Source organism: Quercus lobata, chromosome 7 (assembly GCF_001633185.2).
Source record: "Quercus lobata isolate SW786 chromosome 7, ValleyOak3.0 Primary Assembly, whole genome shotgun sequence".
NCBI classification, from domain to species: Eukaryota; Viridiplantae; Streptophyta; class Magnoliopsida; order Fagales; family Fagaceae; genus Quercus; species Quercus lobata.
In genome coordinates, this window is record NC_044910.1 from 45,498,598 (window position 1) to 45,515,955 (window position 17,358).

Below are 17,358 nucleotides of genomic sequence, written 5' to 3' on the forward strand. Positions count from 1 at the left end.
TGATATTACTATGATTAGAACTGGCTATATTAAAAATTATATCTTCGAAATTATTTAAAGAAAAAATATGTGAGAGACGTGGCAAACGGTTGGATCGGATCGAGTCAATCGACTTGTGGGTCGAGTTGGGTTCACCCGTATTTTTCATATGAATTTTTTTAATAAAGAAATTAAATAATATGTATTTGCCATTTGGAAAGTTACGTAGCAAATTACTTGGTATAAAATGCATTACTTTGAATTCATCACTCATATCAAGAATGAGTTCAACTAAACAAATTAATAATTGTTCAATAATTTTAAAATTATACAAATCCTAATATTACTAACCAAAACAAAATAGCACAAGGATAAGTAAAACACATACACAAATTTCATTTCTACATAATATAAACACCCTAAAACATAAAACAAAATTACAAATGCCTTATTGGATAACTAATTTGACAAAGAATAAAAACATATAAGAAATTTACAATCTTGAAAACTAATTTTATTATCTATTATCAATTGTGGTTGCCATTTTATTTCAATTTGAGAATATACATTAAAGTTTGATTGTTTACTTATTTATACATGGTTTCTTTTATGAATATCATGTCATTGTTAAGTAACACACACTCCAGGAAATATCATAATTTATTTTGAGAATGTACACTTATCTCCCTAAACTATAACCCCTGTTATGCTTACTCCCCTAAACTTATGAGAATGAATGTTTTACCTCTTAAACTATACCCCTTTATACTTACCCCATAAATTATGAGAATACACACTTACTTTTCTAAACTATTACTCATGGGATAAAGTGAAAGTGTTACATAGATAATAGTTTAAGAGAATAAGTATGCATTCTCATAATTTAAGGGTGCAAGTGTTAACACAAATAATAGTTTAGGCAGGTAAATGCGAATTCTTAAAGTTTGGGAGATAAATATTAAAGGGAGTATAATTAGGTGAAAAGAGTAGTTTCTCATCTTCTTCTTCTTCTTCTTTTCTTTTTTTTTTGGGGGTATTTTTTATGTTCATATACAATAATTAAGAAGGTTTTATTAATGTGTGCCATTAGGGCATACATTAGTGAATCATTTTAAGAATATTTTATGAAAAAAATGAAAAGATACCAATTTTTTGACAACTTTTTTATTTCTCCATAAAGTGTTTCAAAAAATAAATTATTAATATGTGCCTTAAAGACACACATTAAGTATATCCTAATTAAGAATTCGATATACATAAAAGACTTGAAACGATGTAACTTAATTACATAGGTTACCAAATCCCCTAGACAATGGTACTTTTGCCATGTACCATGTTGATCATTAAATCTAATAAATAGTAACCAAAGCAAAATCTTGACAAAACGGTAGTTTCCAAAGACATCATATCAGATAGTACGTATTAGTACGTATGTAAAAGGTTTATAACATAAAAAATGAAGATACGTATGTTAAGGATTTGGGATGACCCAAAAAACAAAAGTCATACAAATATGATTAGCTGGCGATGTATCACACACTCTACAGCGCCGCCGATGTATTGAAGTTTTTGTCGAATAATCGCGGAGCCAAACGAAGAAGTGGGTCCCAGTTTGAGATCTGCGATGCAACGTGTGCTTCTATTTGGTCCACTGGTACAAGAACCAAACACTATCGTGTCGTTCACACATGTAATGTTTACATGTATCACTCAGATTTGGTAAAGTTCTTTCGGTTTTTTATTATTATAGTCTCTCTCTCTCTCTCTCTCCGATGATGTTTTTAGATAACAACAACAAGATCCAACGGCTCAAAAGCATTTAGTCTCTACTTGTGGTGGAGGATAATGGGCCTGGTTGGACCCTACCACGCCCGACGTCTCGTTTTTAAACTTTTATATTTTTGGTTTTAAAAACTCAAAAGTATTGGTCAAGCTCTCTTCACTTTTCACGAATTTTGCCTTTTTGTTTAAATTTTATGTTTGTTCTTTAGTAGTTTAAATTTTTTAAAGCAATGCTAGACAACAAATAATCACATTATTTTTGTCACAATTTATCACGTAGTTAGTTGTGAATTGTAGAAGTGTAGATTCACGATGTGAGTTGTGGTAAATATTGTATGATTATTAGATTATTCATTTTACACTATATTTCATTAAAATATTAATTTTTTAAATGTTTATATTTCTTTACACATAACAACTATCATCTATTTTCTTTCTTAATCCTTGAGGTACGTAAAAAAAAAAAAAAACTAAATGTAAAATAAAAAGTGTCAATATAAATTTATGTATTTATTGAAACAACAATATATTTTTACATAATTTTACATAATATGATGTTAGTAAATTTTGAACTTAATTAACTAAAATGTGGTAGTTTTTTATTATTATACAAGCACTAATGTGAGTGCTCTAGAAACAATTATTTATTTACTTATTTTTACAATAGTTTAAAGAATAAAAACAAATGTTTGTAAAGTTTAGGAATAGCAATATATTTTAGCATTATTTTTTCTCTTTTAGAGACCAGTGACACATGGCAAGATCTTAGCCACTAGTGTTAAACAGGGACTTTTTTTTGGTGACTATTCCAAGCTGCCGACTAAAGGCCAACCGAAAATGTTAGGCAAAGAAAAGGAAGCAGAAAAAGAAGTTTGGGTGAATGAGAAGAGCTAAACAGGGCTGGTCCTAGTGATGAAAAGGCCATGTGAAAATGACTCATCGTATAGGTAAAGGGGTAGTTGAGCTTATAATTGGTTTGAACCTTCGTTTGTTCGAATAAGGAACAGTAATAAGTGGAGAAGAATAGACATGCTTTCTCTAGTTTCCACTCGTTTTTGCCTTTTGGGACTGCTCAGCTGTTAGACATGTTCAAGCTAATGAGAAAAAAACTAATATTTGCAATTATTCCCCCTTTGAATTGGTCACCTTTCAACAAGTTTGATGTAATTGGTGCTATTATTTCCAAGCTTGATCTTATTTTCCAACTATAAACAAAATCAAGCAATTAATCCGATTCAAGCATACCATTTTTTTAAAAGATTTCGATTTGTTAAATATGTTATGTAATGATTGAATGATGAATGAAGACATGAAAGTATGAAAACATGAAATGAAGGAGAGAACAAACACAAATTTACATGGTTTGGCCTAATAGCCTATGTCCTTATGAAGAAAGCCATTAGCAACTACATATTGATATTAAGTACTTGTGTTACAATGAACTCAATGTATAGTTTATATACTAAAAAATACTTAACTAATTAAAGTTAATATGCTTGTTCTACAAGTATACGAGTCTATAATTGGTTTGGGCCATGATATATTTAACACGATCAAAGTTCAGCCACGTTTAAACTTTTGCTTCATAAACACTTCGGATGTGGATTTAAAACTCTCCAGCTCAAAATTGCACTTTCTGATCATAAATATTAATAAAGAAACCGTCCCTTTTGCCAAAAAACCAAAATGGAGTCAAGCAGGGTCAATTCAAAGAAAATTCAGGGGAACGCCAATTGCTATGGAACTTTTTTTTTTTTGGGTGAGGAAGTGATTCACTGATTCTCTATCCCTAGCCCAAAATTGAACCTTTTTCATTACAAACACCACAAATGACAACGGCCCTTTTGCCACAAGCCAAAATGGAGACAAGCATAGTCTAAAAAAAAAATGGTAAAATTTGGCGAGAAAGTGAGAGAAAGAAAGGAGTTAGTAATATATTTATAGAGAAAATACAGTGAAGATTACATTTTTGGATTGCCATATCACTTCCTATTTGTAGTTGGATGAATCTAAGTTAGAGGCAAGCTCGATCTTGTCATCTAATTGCTTTGGATTGCTTTGTTTAGTTGGGTAGAAGTTGAGTTTGTCACGAGGAAATTGCAAACAATAAAAAATCAATGGCTTGGTAAAAATGTCGGTAACTTGATCCATGATAAACAAACAACGTACATTAAGAGTGTGTTGTTACACAATCACACGTAAAATGAAAGTCAATTTAATATGCTTTTTACGAGCATGAAAGGTTGGATTAGCGGTAATATATGTGGCCCCGATATTATCACATTAAAGAATTGGCAACCTCGGAAGAAAAATGCTTAATTTCTACAATAACACTACAAAAAACTGGAGCTATAGCAGTATTTTTACTAGTTAGACTCTATATTGAAATGTGACACTTTTGGCTATTTTCTAGAACTCTAAGAGATGAGATTAGATCCAAGAAATATGTAGTAATTGCAAGTTGATTTTATGTCGTCAAGGTACCCTATCCATTCAATGTCGGAATAAGCGACAAGAATAGGAGAGGATGATTGCTTTAGCAGTGGTTCATCATGAGAAATAGTGTGATTGAGATAGTGTGCTTTAGCAGTTTTGCAAATGGTGGGTGATGAATAAATTGACAGCCTTTGTTGATGGCGATTGAAATGTTGGGGCGTCAATATTCTAGCACACCAATTGTGCTAAGGTACTCAAAAGTCTCAAATGGGTCACCTCTGCAAGGTTGTGAAAATTGGGATTTTACTTTGGATCCAAAAAAAAAAAAAAAAAAAAAAAGTTTTTAAGATCTATTTAAGGATCATAAGATTTTGTGAAATATGAAAATATTTATGAGAAATCCTATCTAAATCTTAGGAATTACAGCACAAAATTATTACCATCAAATAAGATAGGGATATAGCTTGAGAACTTTCATTTTAGACCTAGAAGCCAACATAAGTAAAATTAAAGTGGATTTCAGTTAGTTTAACTGGTAAAATTTCTTATGTTTGAATAAGAGATCTGAGGTTTAATCGCTGTTTACACAAAAAATTTATTGGTATTTTGATATGATAAAAGTTATCATCAGGAACGAATGTCATAGATTGAAAACTGTATTAAAGAAACATTTATAAAGTCAAAAGAATGAATCAATATTAAATCAACATTAAATCCTAAAAGAATAGAGAAAAAAAAATCTGACATTTTAATTCTTCTTTCTATCTTGTTTTCATATTTAAAAATAATATTATAAAGCTCAACCAGCTAAAAATGAAAATGTCATATTCCCATTCAACTAAATCCTATCATGGATAATATATTCAACTCCTATCGTGTTGTCATTTCAAAAAAAAAAAAAAAAAAAAAAAAAAAGATAGATAGTAACATAATATTATAATATCAATGTTTTGTTGACGGCAGATTGATATTACTAATATACCATTGAAAATCAAAGTTTTGTATTTTTTTTTTTTTTTTTTTTTTGAGATAATATAGATAGGGAATGGGAAATGAGGAAGTGAGAAGACAAAACTTACAACATTAACACTTATAAAAGGGTCTCATCTTTGTAAGTACTAACGAGACTTATAAACCGAAAATAAAAGACAAGGAATGGGGAAGGAGGGAGTAGAAAGACAAGACTTACAAAGTTTTGTAATTGACAAAGTCGTTTCCCTAATATCCAAATATTTTGTCAATTACTCAATTAGTTGTTGGATAGAGCAATATATTGTTTTAGGGTTCTTGAATAGTGTTAAGGGCCATTTGTGAGAGTCCAGACAGACAGAAAGAAAGCCCAATAATGAAGGCAATAAGGAATTGACAAAACAGATAGTAAAAACCATTAGACCCAAGCGGTAGGAATAATGGATCACATGCCCAACAAATAAACAAATGGGTCTTGAAGAAGCAAGTGGGCTCAAAGAAACCCGGAAAGAAAGAAATAGCATCCCATGGGTAGTGTATGAGAAAGAAAAGCGAGAAAGGGCCACCTCAGGCCCAAGACAATGCAAACTAAGAGAGTAAGGGGTTTATGGCAGGCCCATGAACCCCCAAGATGAGAATAAGGTTATTGGGCCAAGGAAGCCCAATAAAGTTAGTAAAAAACCCATGAGAGTGTGGAATTAGCAAATGGGCCGAGGAAGCCCAAAGAAAGTAAACGGGTTATGGATGCCCAAAGGAAAGCCCAAAGGGATATAGGAGCCTATAAGTAAAAACAAAACAATGGCCATAACAAGCCACTGAGAGAAGGAATAAACGTCTGGCCCAAAAGAGGCACAGCAGGATTAAGTTATTACGGCAGGAATAACAAATAAAACGTTGCAACAAATAAAGAAAACCGAGAGTGGGCCAAAAAAATGTAAGGCCCATCATCAGACAAAGTCCAGCTCTTGAATGGAGCGAGAAACCAAAGAAAAGCCTACATAAGAGGTTAGAAAACACGGACGGAAAGTCTCCAGATCACAGCAAACGCATGAGCAGCAGGCAGACTTTTGGACATATCTGAAAGGAAAGCACGTGCAAGACCCAGGCACCACCAACCTGTACCCAACCAATATGGGACGTGGTGGGACCATGGGCCTAGGGATGGCAATTTAGATCTGACTTGCAGATACCCGGTCCGGCCCGACCCTAATGGGCCAGATTTTACCCGACCCGATAAAGAATAGGGTCAGGTATGGGTTTTTAAAAAAAACCCGAAACGGGTTCGGGTCGGGTCCGGTTTTTATTAAAAAAAATCCGAAACCCGACCCGGTTAAGACCCGGTTAAGATAAAATTACTAAAAAACCCCTATATATATATATATATAGCTATAAACAGAACACTAACCCTAACTCCCTCATCTCTCAGCTCACGCCTCTAGCCTCCTCACCCTCACTCCCTCATTTCTGCTCAAACCTTTTCAGTCCTCACACTCGTCCTTCACTGCCTTACACAGCACACGGCCTCACACCTCACGTAGCCACGCTCCATCTCACGGCCTCACACCTCACGCTCCGTCTCACGCATGGTCGTCGCCCCCTTCACGGCCTCACTCTCACTCTCCAGGCACAGCCGATCGCACCAGATCCTTCAAAGCCCAGCGGATGTTTTTCCTTGTTGGCTAAGTGTAAGACTCATCTAGTCATCTGTGTCAATCAAAACAGTGATGTCTTCCTCTGACAATCTATGCAACCTAGCCTCAGCTGCGCACGCCGCTGCAGCGCGTATGTCGCTCAGCGACATCGATGAGACGACGACGATATCAGATACGAAAGAATCAAAATAGGGATTGTGGGTCCGGGAAGTTTACAATCCGGCCCAAACTCTATCTGGGCCCAGGGCCCGTGCCGAGGAGGTCTTTTGCCGAGGACGAATGATCGATGGCCGGGGTGTCAAGGGGAACGACTGAGAAACTACCCTGTCCTCGGCACTCCAGAACTTCAATGGGAAGATCAACATCTTGGTGAAGGCTACCCCCAAACAGCCCCCTGAAGGGGATGTGAGTGGAATGGGGCCCACAGGGGAGCAGGGTGTAAAATTGGATCAAGGAAAATGCGTCCCCTCCGCATTAAATGCACCTGCCAACGTCCAGATCCGGTTAATGAGAAAAGACGTTTGGACGGTGTAGCTTTGATCTTCGCAACTAGTAGAAAGTAAGAGGGGACGGTTGATGGGATGGATACAGAAATAAGCACCTGCCTGACCAACAAGTGGAGGGCTAGGATCAACCAAGAAGGATTATATAATGAAAAGGTAGGTGCACCAAACAAGGGGCTGGGAAAAATGGCCAAAAACCAGAGCCTCCCAGCCCGCCTCCTGGAGAAAGACTCCTAGGGCGAAAATAACTTAGCTATGTATGAACATCACTAAAAGACTCACCGCCTGGTGACTAAGGCCTAGCCTTTCAAACCCACGCTCTACAAATGATATTGTTTGGGCCTTTTTACGTGCGAATCCAACACTGTTGTGGTTCGATACGAATCGTGTCCTTACAATTGGCGCTGTCTGTGGGGAAGGCTTGTGTGTTGGCATAGGCAGTGGGTCGAGAAAGTTCCTTTGCCATTTCTAACTGTTGATTATAGAGTTCTAGTGTAAAGTTCCGCTAGGGGCTATGATTCTTGACTAGGGGCTACGTTTGCTAGCGTCAGTCGCTTAGATGGCTCTAGGGGCTTGGCCGAGGATCTAATTCCCCTAAAGCCAAGGTCCCACGCCAAAAACTGAGTTTTGGACAGAACCAAGGTATTGTATGGTCCTCGGACTCAAGCCTATGGGAAAACCAACTACTTGGATGAGAAAACTGAGTTTTGGACAGAACCAAGGTATAGTATGGTCCTCGGACTCAAACCTATGGGGAAACCAACTACTTGGATGAGAGAAAACTGAGTTTTGGACAGAACCAAGGTATTGTATGGTCCTCGGACTCAAGCCTATGGGAAAACCAACTACTTGGATGAGACTGAGTTTTCTAGGGGAACCAACTACAATCAGAGACTACAACTAAGGTACCTGGTATCGGTCAACTACAACTCTATGGGGAAAGAAAACTGAGGACTGAGTTGTGGGCGGACTCAAACCTATGGGAAAACCAACTACTTGGATGAGAAAACTGAGTTTTGGACAGAACCAAGGTATTGTATGGTCCTCGGACTCAAACCTATGGGGAAACCAACTACTTGGATGAGAAAAACTGAGTTTTGGACAGAACCAAGGTATTGTATGGTCCTCGGACTCAAACCTATGGGGAAACCAACTACTTGGATGAGACTGAGTTTTGGACAGAAAACTGACTCAAACCTATGGGAAAACCAACTACTTGGATGAGAAAACAAAACCAAGGTATTGTATGGTCCTCGGACTCAAACCTATGGGGAAACCAACTACTTGGATGAGAAAACTGAGTTTTGGATAGAACCAAGGTATTGTATGGTCCTCGGACTCAAACCTATGGGAAAACCAACTACTTGGATGAGAAAACTGAGTTTTGGACAGAACCAAGGTATTGTATGGTCCTCGGACTCAATCCTATGGGGAAACCAACCACTTTCATGAAACCTAGGCACTAAGCAGGACGTGGCAGTTACACGTGATATCTAAAATGATGCCTATATCTTAGTTGAATGGGGGTTAGAAATGAGTCTAAAGGCTCTGCGGGTGCAAGTAAGCTAGGGTTTTGAAACATGATGTTAAATGTATTGCATGCATAAATATTCGTACATGTTAAGATGAATCAGTGTAGAATTCATAAACAAATATTACGTATCAACGAGGACAGCTAACAAGTAACCAGGAGAAAAAAGGAAAAATAAGATTTCATATATACATGTTCAAACGCTTTCAAATTATTAACAGATTAGAAAGTTTTCGAAATAAAAAGAAACAGGTTAATCATTAAACTAAAAACGAATACAAAAGCCTAGCCAGGATTTCTACTTTTTTAGTTTTGCGTCAGTCACGTCCTGGGAGGAAGGAACGGGATCAGCTTCAACGCCCTGGAGGATAGTCCCTTCTGGGGAAGGCTGAGCAGGGTCAGCATTGGTACTCTGGGGGACCACAGCAAGGGGAATTGCCTGTGACGGCTGGGCAAGTGTGGTTGGCTCCTCAACACTAGGCATCTGAGAGCCAACCACCGGCTCAGTAGTCTCTTTAGGTGCCTCAAGATCCGTATGCTGAGATATTTCTATCACATCCTGAGATTCTCCCTCTTTGAGCATTTTGCCAGGAGAGCCGCTGACCTTTAAGTCTTCCGACTGAGTGACCCCTTCCTCGAGTTGGTCACCCGCCTTCCACAGATCAGATGAAGCATCCACCCCAGCTCGCTTCAATGCCTCTTCCCAAACCTGAGAGCAATAAAACCTGCATACTCCAGAAATCTGGGCTTTAAGGGTGGCTTGGGTTTCAGCCACTCCCATATTATAACCGTCATCCTCGTCCATTTCCTTAGCAGCCTCTGCGTCATTCCTGGCAAACTCGGCCTCCTGCTTGGCCCTTAGGGCTTCCTCACGAGCGTATTCCGCCACCCCTTTGTCATGCACGGCCGCGGCCAGCTGCTTATTTAAACCCTCGATCAGGTCTTTGGCTATTCGCAACTGGTCCTCGGTTTCAAGTACGCGCTTTGTTTGGTCCTCGGCCTGTTTTTGGGCGCTAGCTAGGCCCGCCGAGACGTTATCCCTCTCGCGGATAGTTATTGTTAAGTCAGCCTTGACTTTGGCAAGTTCATCCTTAGAGGCTTCGAGAGTCTTCGAGGCCATTATGCTCCTCTTGCGTTCGTTCTCGACCACCTTACTCCTGTTATTCACCTCTTCCTCCATCCTATAGGTTGTCTGGAGAGCCTGGCAAGGGAGATGAGCGTGTAGTTAGTGGCAAACCAATGGCAAGAGTTAATAAGGCTTTAGGTTTCAAGAAATCTTACCATGCCCAATTACCTCTTAGTACTGAGGAAGACCTCCTGCATCCTCATTTTCCTCAGTTCATCCATGTCATTAGGGAGCAACATGGTTCTCCCTAATGCGTCTGCCACGTAACCACCCTCGCCATCTCCAAGGTCCCTCAGGGATGCCGTTTCCAGTAGTAGACCCCCATGAAGCATTGGGGCAGGAAGCCAGGCACTCGGTAAGGACTGGGCCTCAATCCCCTTTCCCTTGCCTTGAAAAGTTTGGACTTCAGTCTCTTTGCCCTTGCCCTGGTGTCCAATCTTCAGTTGTTTTGTGCGCGGAGCCTCATCCTTCTCCTTAGAAGGTTGGGATTTTCCCCCATCCGTGACTTCCTTGCCCTTGGGGCTCCTCTTTCTCTTTGAATCAACGCCTTCAGGTCGAGGAGGCTGAGCTGGTTGGGAGGAGGCAGGAAGTTCGGGGCGGGGGGATTGTTGCCGTGACTTGGTGGAAGATGACCTGGTCTGGATAGTAGGGGGCCGAGGTGGTGGAGGAGGAGTATCGGGTTGTGGCGTTTCCTGTGTATCCTTCCCAGGTTGGCCCTCGAGGAGTTGGAGAAGGGGGGTCAAGGGTTTTCTCTTGAGTCCCATTTCGGCTTGAGAAGAAGTGCCTATTGACAATAATTTCGCCCTGGACAAGGCTGGGTCACCTATATCACCAGAAAGATTCTCGGATTGGTAGACTAGGTCAAGTACCCCAAAACCTTCCTCGGACCAATCTGGCTTGCCTTCGTCCTCTGCTACTTGATGAGACGAGGAGGGGCCCACCTGTGGGATGTTCTCGGGGACAGCTGGCTCCTGGGAGATTAAAAATCCCGTTTCGACTACGGTAATTTTTGGAAGCCTAGGACGGCGGGCGCTGATCACGTGCCTTGCGTCCGCAAATGACTTCTGAACAGGAGGGTACCCTAGTATTTTGTGAGCTGCTCGGACTTGACCATCTCTGTCATTCACAAAAACTGCCGCTTGTAAAACGGTCACCAAGTCCGCCCGGTTGACTAAGTGAAAATGCCGTGTGTAGACGTGTAGATCTACAAAAAGACAAACACGTATGCATGGTTAGTTACCGAACAACATTAGATTAGAATGGCGTAAATGGTTATCCCCCTTCCATTCCCAGTACCCTACCTGGTTCTCCTTCTACTATGGGGCATGGATCGCCATCGTGCCATTCCCTAGAGACGATAAGGAAATCCTTGTTCAGTCCCTTGTTGGAGTCAGGGAGGCACTGGATTAACCGAACCCTTTCGTCCCTCGACCTCATGTAGTAGGTTTTCCCCTTCAATTTTTGGAGGTTATAGCACCAGTTCACGTCATGATGGGTCAGTCTTAACCCCATCTTCTCATTTAAAGCGTCCACGCAACCCAGAATCCTAAAAACGTTGCCGGCGCACTGGGTGGGGGCTAAACGGAAGTGTCTGAGGTAACCCCTCGTCACTGGCCCCATAGGAATTCTCATACCTCCCTCTACAAAGGCAAGGACGGGAATTACTACCGCGCCCGTTTCCCTCTTATAGTGCCATTCCCCCATCTTACAGTGCTTCAGACTTACGTTCGGGGGAATCCTATAATCAACGATGAACTTATTCATCGCCTCTTCAGTATCGACTAATTTCCTCAGTCTCAATTTAGTCATCTTTGTGATTTACTAAACAAACCCGACCCGCGACGAGAAAGGAAAGGGAGCCAAAGAGAAATAAACCCGGAAAAGAAAAAGCACGAGTTAATGGAGGTAGGGAACTTACATAAGAGAAGAATTACGCTTCGGACAGGCTTTATGTGCTTGAGATAAACTTGAATTTGGGCGGAAGTTCAGATGAACCCAGAATACACGCACTAAAACTCTTAAGTGCGGAACTGAAGAGACGGATCCATCCCCAAAAAATATTTTATACTTTCTAGGGTAACTGTACACTTTTTCCATTCCCAAAGAGACTAGGAGATCACCACCGTTCGATTTCCATCATACCGTAGAACGTGGGAAGCATAAAGCCGCCCGTATTTAATGAGGCCACGTTTCGCCTTCCAAGGGCTCTAGGAACGTGCCTTGGGCAGGTGAAAAGTCTCGGGAACCGATAGGTGACAAGGATTGACAAGCATTGGCAGATCTCTAATGTCATCAAAACCCTCCTATCTGTCCGAAGAGAAGGATAGCAGGATTTTGAGGGGCTATTGTGGGTCCGGGAAGTTTACAATCCGGCCCAAACTCTATCTGGGCCCAGGGCCCGTGCCGAGGAGGTCTTTTACCGAGGACGAATGATCGATGGCCAGGGTGTCAAGGGGAACGGCTGAGAAACTACCCTGTCCTCGGCACTCCAGAACTTCAATGGGAAGATCAACATCTTGGTGAAGGCTACCCCCAAACAACCCCCTGAAGGGGATGTAAGTGGAATGGGGCCCACAGGGGAGCAGGGTGTAAAATTGGATCAAGGAAAATGCGTCCCCTCCGCATTAAATGCACCTGCCAACGTCCAGATCCAGTTAATGAGAAAAGACGTTTGGACGGTGTAGTTTCGATCTTCGCAACTAGTAGAAAGTAAGAGGGGACGGTTGATGGGATGGATACAGAAATAAGCACCTGCCTGACCAACAAGTGGAGGGTTAGGATCAACCAAGAAGGATTATATAATGAAAAGGTAGGTGCACCAAACAAAGGGCTGGGAAAAATGGCCAAAAACCAGAGCCTCCCAGCCCGCCTCCTGGAGAAAGACTCTTAGGGCGAAAATAACTTAGCTATGTATAAACATCACTAAAAGACTCACCGCCTGGTGACTAAGGCCTAGCCTTTCAAACCCACGCTCTACAAATGATATTGTTTGGGCCTTTTTACGTGCGAACCCAACACTGTTGTGGTTCGATACGAATCGTGTCGTTACAGGGATTTATTGATTTTGTTTTCTATTTGTGATTTGTGTTTTTTTTTTCTTTTAGTAAAAAATATGTATTAACATAGAAGAGCAAAAAAACAAGTTGATTTGTGTTTCTGTTCATGTTTGGGATTGTGATTTGTATTTTTTATTTTTTATGGTGAAAAATCTGTATTAACAAAGAAGAGAAAAAAAAGAAAAAAGAAAAAAGAAAAAAAAAGAACTGATTTGTTTTCTATTTTTTTTACAAAAAAAAAAAAAGGAAAAAAAATCTTACACTATGGCATAATGCATATACTTATATTCAAGATCTTTACACAAGCTGATTTGGTGTGGGATTTTTTTTTCCCTTCATATTTTATTATTTTAAGCTGGTTGGGCCTATTTTTGGCATTTGGGCGTTAAAAAAAAATTGATTGTGATTGGGCCATGATTTGGTCCGAGAATTAGGCCCAAATTTGGCTTAGTTGGACGGGGCCTGCGGGGCCCGTGGAGCCCGGTGGGGCAGGTCCGGGCCATGGGTCTTGGCCCGCTGGTCGGGTTCGGGAATGGAAAAACCCGGCCCGAACCCGACCCGTTGCCATTCCTACATGGGCCAGAGGTAAGAGGTAAAGGGGGTATGGTTTGGTGGTGGGGAGAGGGGAAAAGACCTATTTTGCGACTTTTGCTCAAGCCCTTTTGGGAGGTACGTCCTGCTGGGATGACAGACCACCCAAAAGAGGCAAGGTTTAGGGGGGAACCGTTAGGTGCATGCCTTGAGGGAAAGAGAGAGAAAGCATTTATGCCGTGACAGGAAAGAGTGTTACAGTGGACTGAGGAATGAAACAAACCTGCCTTTGTCTAGCAAGGGTGAGTGTCACACACCTTTGGTGGTCAGCAAGTACGCCCAGACCAGACAAAGGCGGTTAAGGGTAAAGTGGTAAAAACTGGCCACGACAGGCACTATAAAAGGACCCTTGCTGTGCCCTGAAAAAAGGATCGAAAAACAGAGGATATTCACGGAGTAAAAGAAAAACAAGAGAAAGAAAAGAAAAAAGATAAGAGAGAAAACAGAGAAAAGAAGAGGAAAAAATTGAGGAAAAAAGAGATATAATACAATAGGCATGCACCAGTAGGTCGGTTTCCCTCTCTCCCCCTTCAAATCCTGCTCTCTTCCAAAACGTAACAATGATTCCTTTTGGGCAATAATCATTCAGGTCCGACTCCCTCAAAGCCATTATTCCCCACGACAAGATATTTTCCTGGGAGATTATTTGCATTGAGAGGAGGCGTTCTCCCCTCTTTAGTTTTGTTTCGGCGGACCAAACTTAAAACTTGATTTATGCCCATTCTTAATTAGTTCATATTATTTTCTTTCTCCTTTATTTTCTCTATAAATGACATTATCACGACTGTAATCATGTTTTATAAGTAGGGATTACTTGGCCATTTTATTTAAATAGTCAGAGTACTTTGTTTTGCTATTATTATTATATCTGTCTGCCGTAACTCATTTGAAACAGTTCTGCTTGCCGTAAGCCTACTTCTTGCAGATGAGACATAGTTTGTGCACAAACCGGCCCAAGTTGAGTTACAATTGGACCGGCCCCAACTCCTTTACTCAAAAACATTCGGGCCCATTACCGCAGGAGGCAGCCCAGCCCAACGCACAATACGCAAAAAAGGCCTTTACATTAAATTAGCGACTTCACTGGGAAGTTGGGAAGCAAATAGGGGCAAAAAAGAAAAGAAAATTGAGCCTCTCGCAAACAATGCCACCAAAGTCCAGGACGACATGGAATATGAGTGTCGTACCCTGAGTGTCGTACCCTCACAAGCAGAATCCAGGCCAACAACGCCTCACCAGCAGAATCCAAGCCAACAACGCCTCACCAGCAGCAACTTAACCAAACAGAAGGTGCCAACAGAACGGGGGCTGATCCTCAGCCTCAGAAAAGAGTCCCCGCGGACAATGTCAACACCTTCATCGAAGTATTGCAATCATTACAACACTCACAGCAACAAATGATGGAAGAGATCAGTCAACTGAAGGCAGACAAAACAAAAGAGAAAGGCAGCCAGCATAACCCAGATCATGCGGCAGACAGAGAGGAGACACTGGCAGGAGGTGTCCCACGGAACGCAGAACAGCGTTTCATTACCATGGCTGAAGTAGCGGCTCTCTTAGAGCAAGAGAGAGCCAGAACACCAAAGGAGAGATTTTACACACGAAGACCTCCTTATCCTCTAAAAGTACGTCTGTGGGAGTTTTCAAAGTCTCTATGCGACCGGGCATACACTTGGTACATTGGCTTAAAATCAGAATCGATCCCAACTTGGGATGACATGGTAGATGTATTTTGCACTAAGTACTTCCACGGAGAAGAAACGGTAACGCTCGCAACTCTACAAGTGACCAAGCAAAAGAATGGTGAGGATTTGATGGAATACATCAAACGGTTCAGGGACATAGCACTTGATTGCTACGACCATTGTGAAGAAAGGACGTTAGTGGAAATGTGCATGACCAATATGATTCGGGAATTCAGAACTGTCCTGGAAAATCTAGAAATTTCCCAATTCGCACAACTATTGCAGAAAGCTAGAAAGACGGCTCAGTCTGTAAAACCCAGTTCAGACAAAAGAAACGCCCCGCAGACTATGGCGGTGTCCACTGGAGATCGAAGAAGGAAAACAGAGGGGAGGGAGTATGATACGCCCCCACCCTTAACGTGTACTCCAAAGGAGCTGGATGTTCTACTTGACAAATGGATAGCGGATGGGATCTTTAAACCCAACCAGGTTTCTAAAGAGCCCACGGAGGAAGAAAGGAGGGATCCTCGTTTCTGCCGCTTGCACAACTATGTACAACATCCCACCGCAGAATGCTGGGCGCTTCGCAGGTTGGTGCACCGCAGGATTAAAGAAGGTACATTAGAGCTAACCCAGCAGGAAGTCCAAAGAAACCCACTCCCAAACCATAAGGGAAAGGGTGTCGCAGCAGTGGTAATATGTGCAGACCCTGGAGAAGACGAGGAAGAAAACTTGGCCCTGCCTGCCGCGGCGATTACCACTCTTCAGCAGAGTGCCAAGTTCAAAAATCTATTTGACCAGTTGGGACTTACAGCAAAAGAAAGAAAAATAGCCACGGAGGCTTTGGTAAGCATTGCCTCCAGGGCAGGGGTGGAGTGCCTGTCAGCAGAAATGCCAGAAGCAGGGCCCTCCTGCAGGAATCAACAGAAATCACGTTCAGCAGTGAGAATATGGAGGTGGGACACCCAGATCATAGGAGGCCTCTCTATTTAGCAACATCTATAAATCAAATCCCCATCAAGAGGGCCCTGGTGGATACAGGTGCTTCCGTAAACCTCATTCCGTTGAGCACCTTGCAAGCTGCAGGAATTTCAGAAAGAAAGATCCAAGGATGCTCGATGGAAGTAACGAGTTTCGGTGGAAGAGGTGAGTACATTGCAGGACACATTCAGCTATGGTTAAAAGTAGGTCCTATAGCCTCTTTAGCTCGTTTCTATGTGGTCAAAACAGAAGTATCTTACCATGTGCTTTTGGGAAGGCCCTGGTTACACAAACATTGGCTAGTCCCATCCACCTACCACCAATGTGTGAAAGGGAGATTGAATGGCAGAATGATACGCATAGCTGCAAACCCATCACCATTCGAGCAGGCAGAAGCCCACTTGGTGGAAACCATGTTTTATGACCAATGGGCTCCATCTGGGGAAAATTCAGTTTCAAAGCCACGAGGCACCTTCATGCCTAAGTGGGAAGATGTTCAAGATGACCCAGAACCCGATATAAGAGAACTACTAGCGCGAAAGAAGAAAAGAAAAGAAGCGCCTGCCGTAGAGCCAGTCGAAATACCTTAGTGCATCAGGGTCCAAGGCCTTGATGGCAGGATTGTGTATAAATTATGAAGGTGCGTGGAGCCCACGGGTGAGATGCAAGTGGGTCCCACCCAAAAAGGACAACACAAGAGTTTGGCGTGTTGCGTTGCTGAAGGAAGTTTGGGAGAAGAAGAAGAGAAGGATGAGGCAGTTACGACAGAAAATGACATCCAGGTTATGGCAGAGGAAGAGTTGGAAGAAATTGACTTAGGGTCTGATTCACGAGAACCGAGACCTATCTCAATTAGTGCAAGCCTGACAGAAAAGGAGAAGTCAGGGCTCATACTGTTGTTGAAAGAATTCAAAGATGTTTTTGCTTGGGATTACAGTGAAATGCCAGGGCTGGATCCCGGGCTAGTTGCGCATACATTAAATGTAGACCCAGAGGTCAAGCCGGTGGCCCAACCTGCCAGGATATTCCACACAGAAATAGAAGGGCAGATAGTCAAAGAAGTGCAG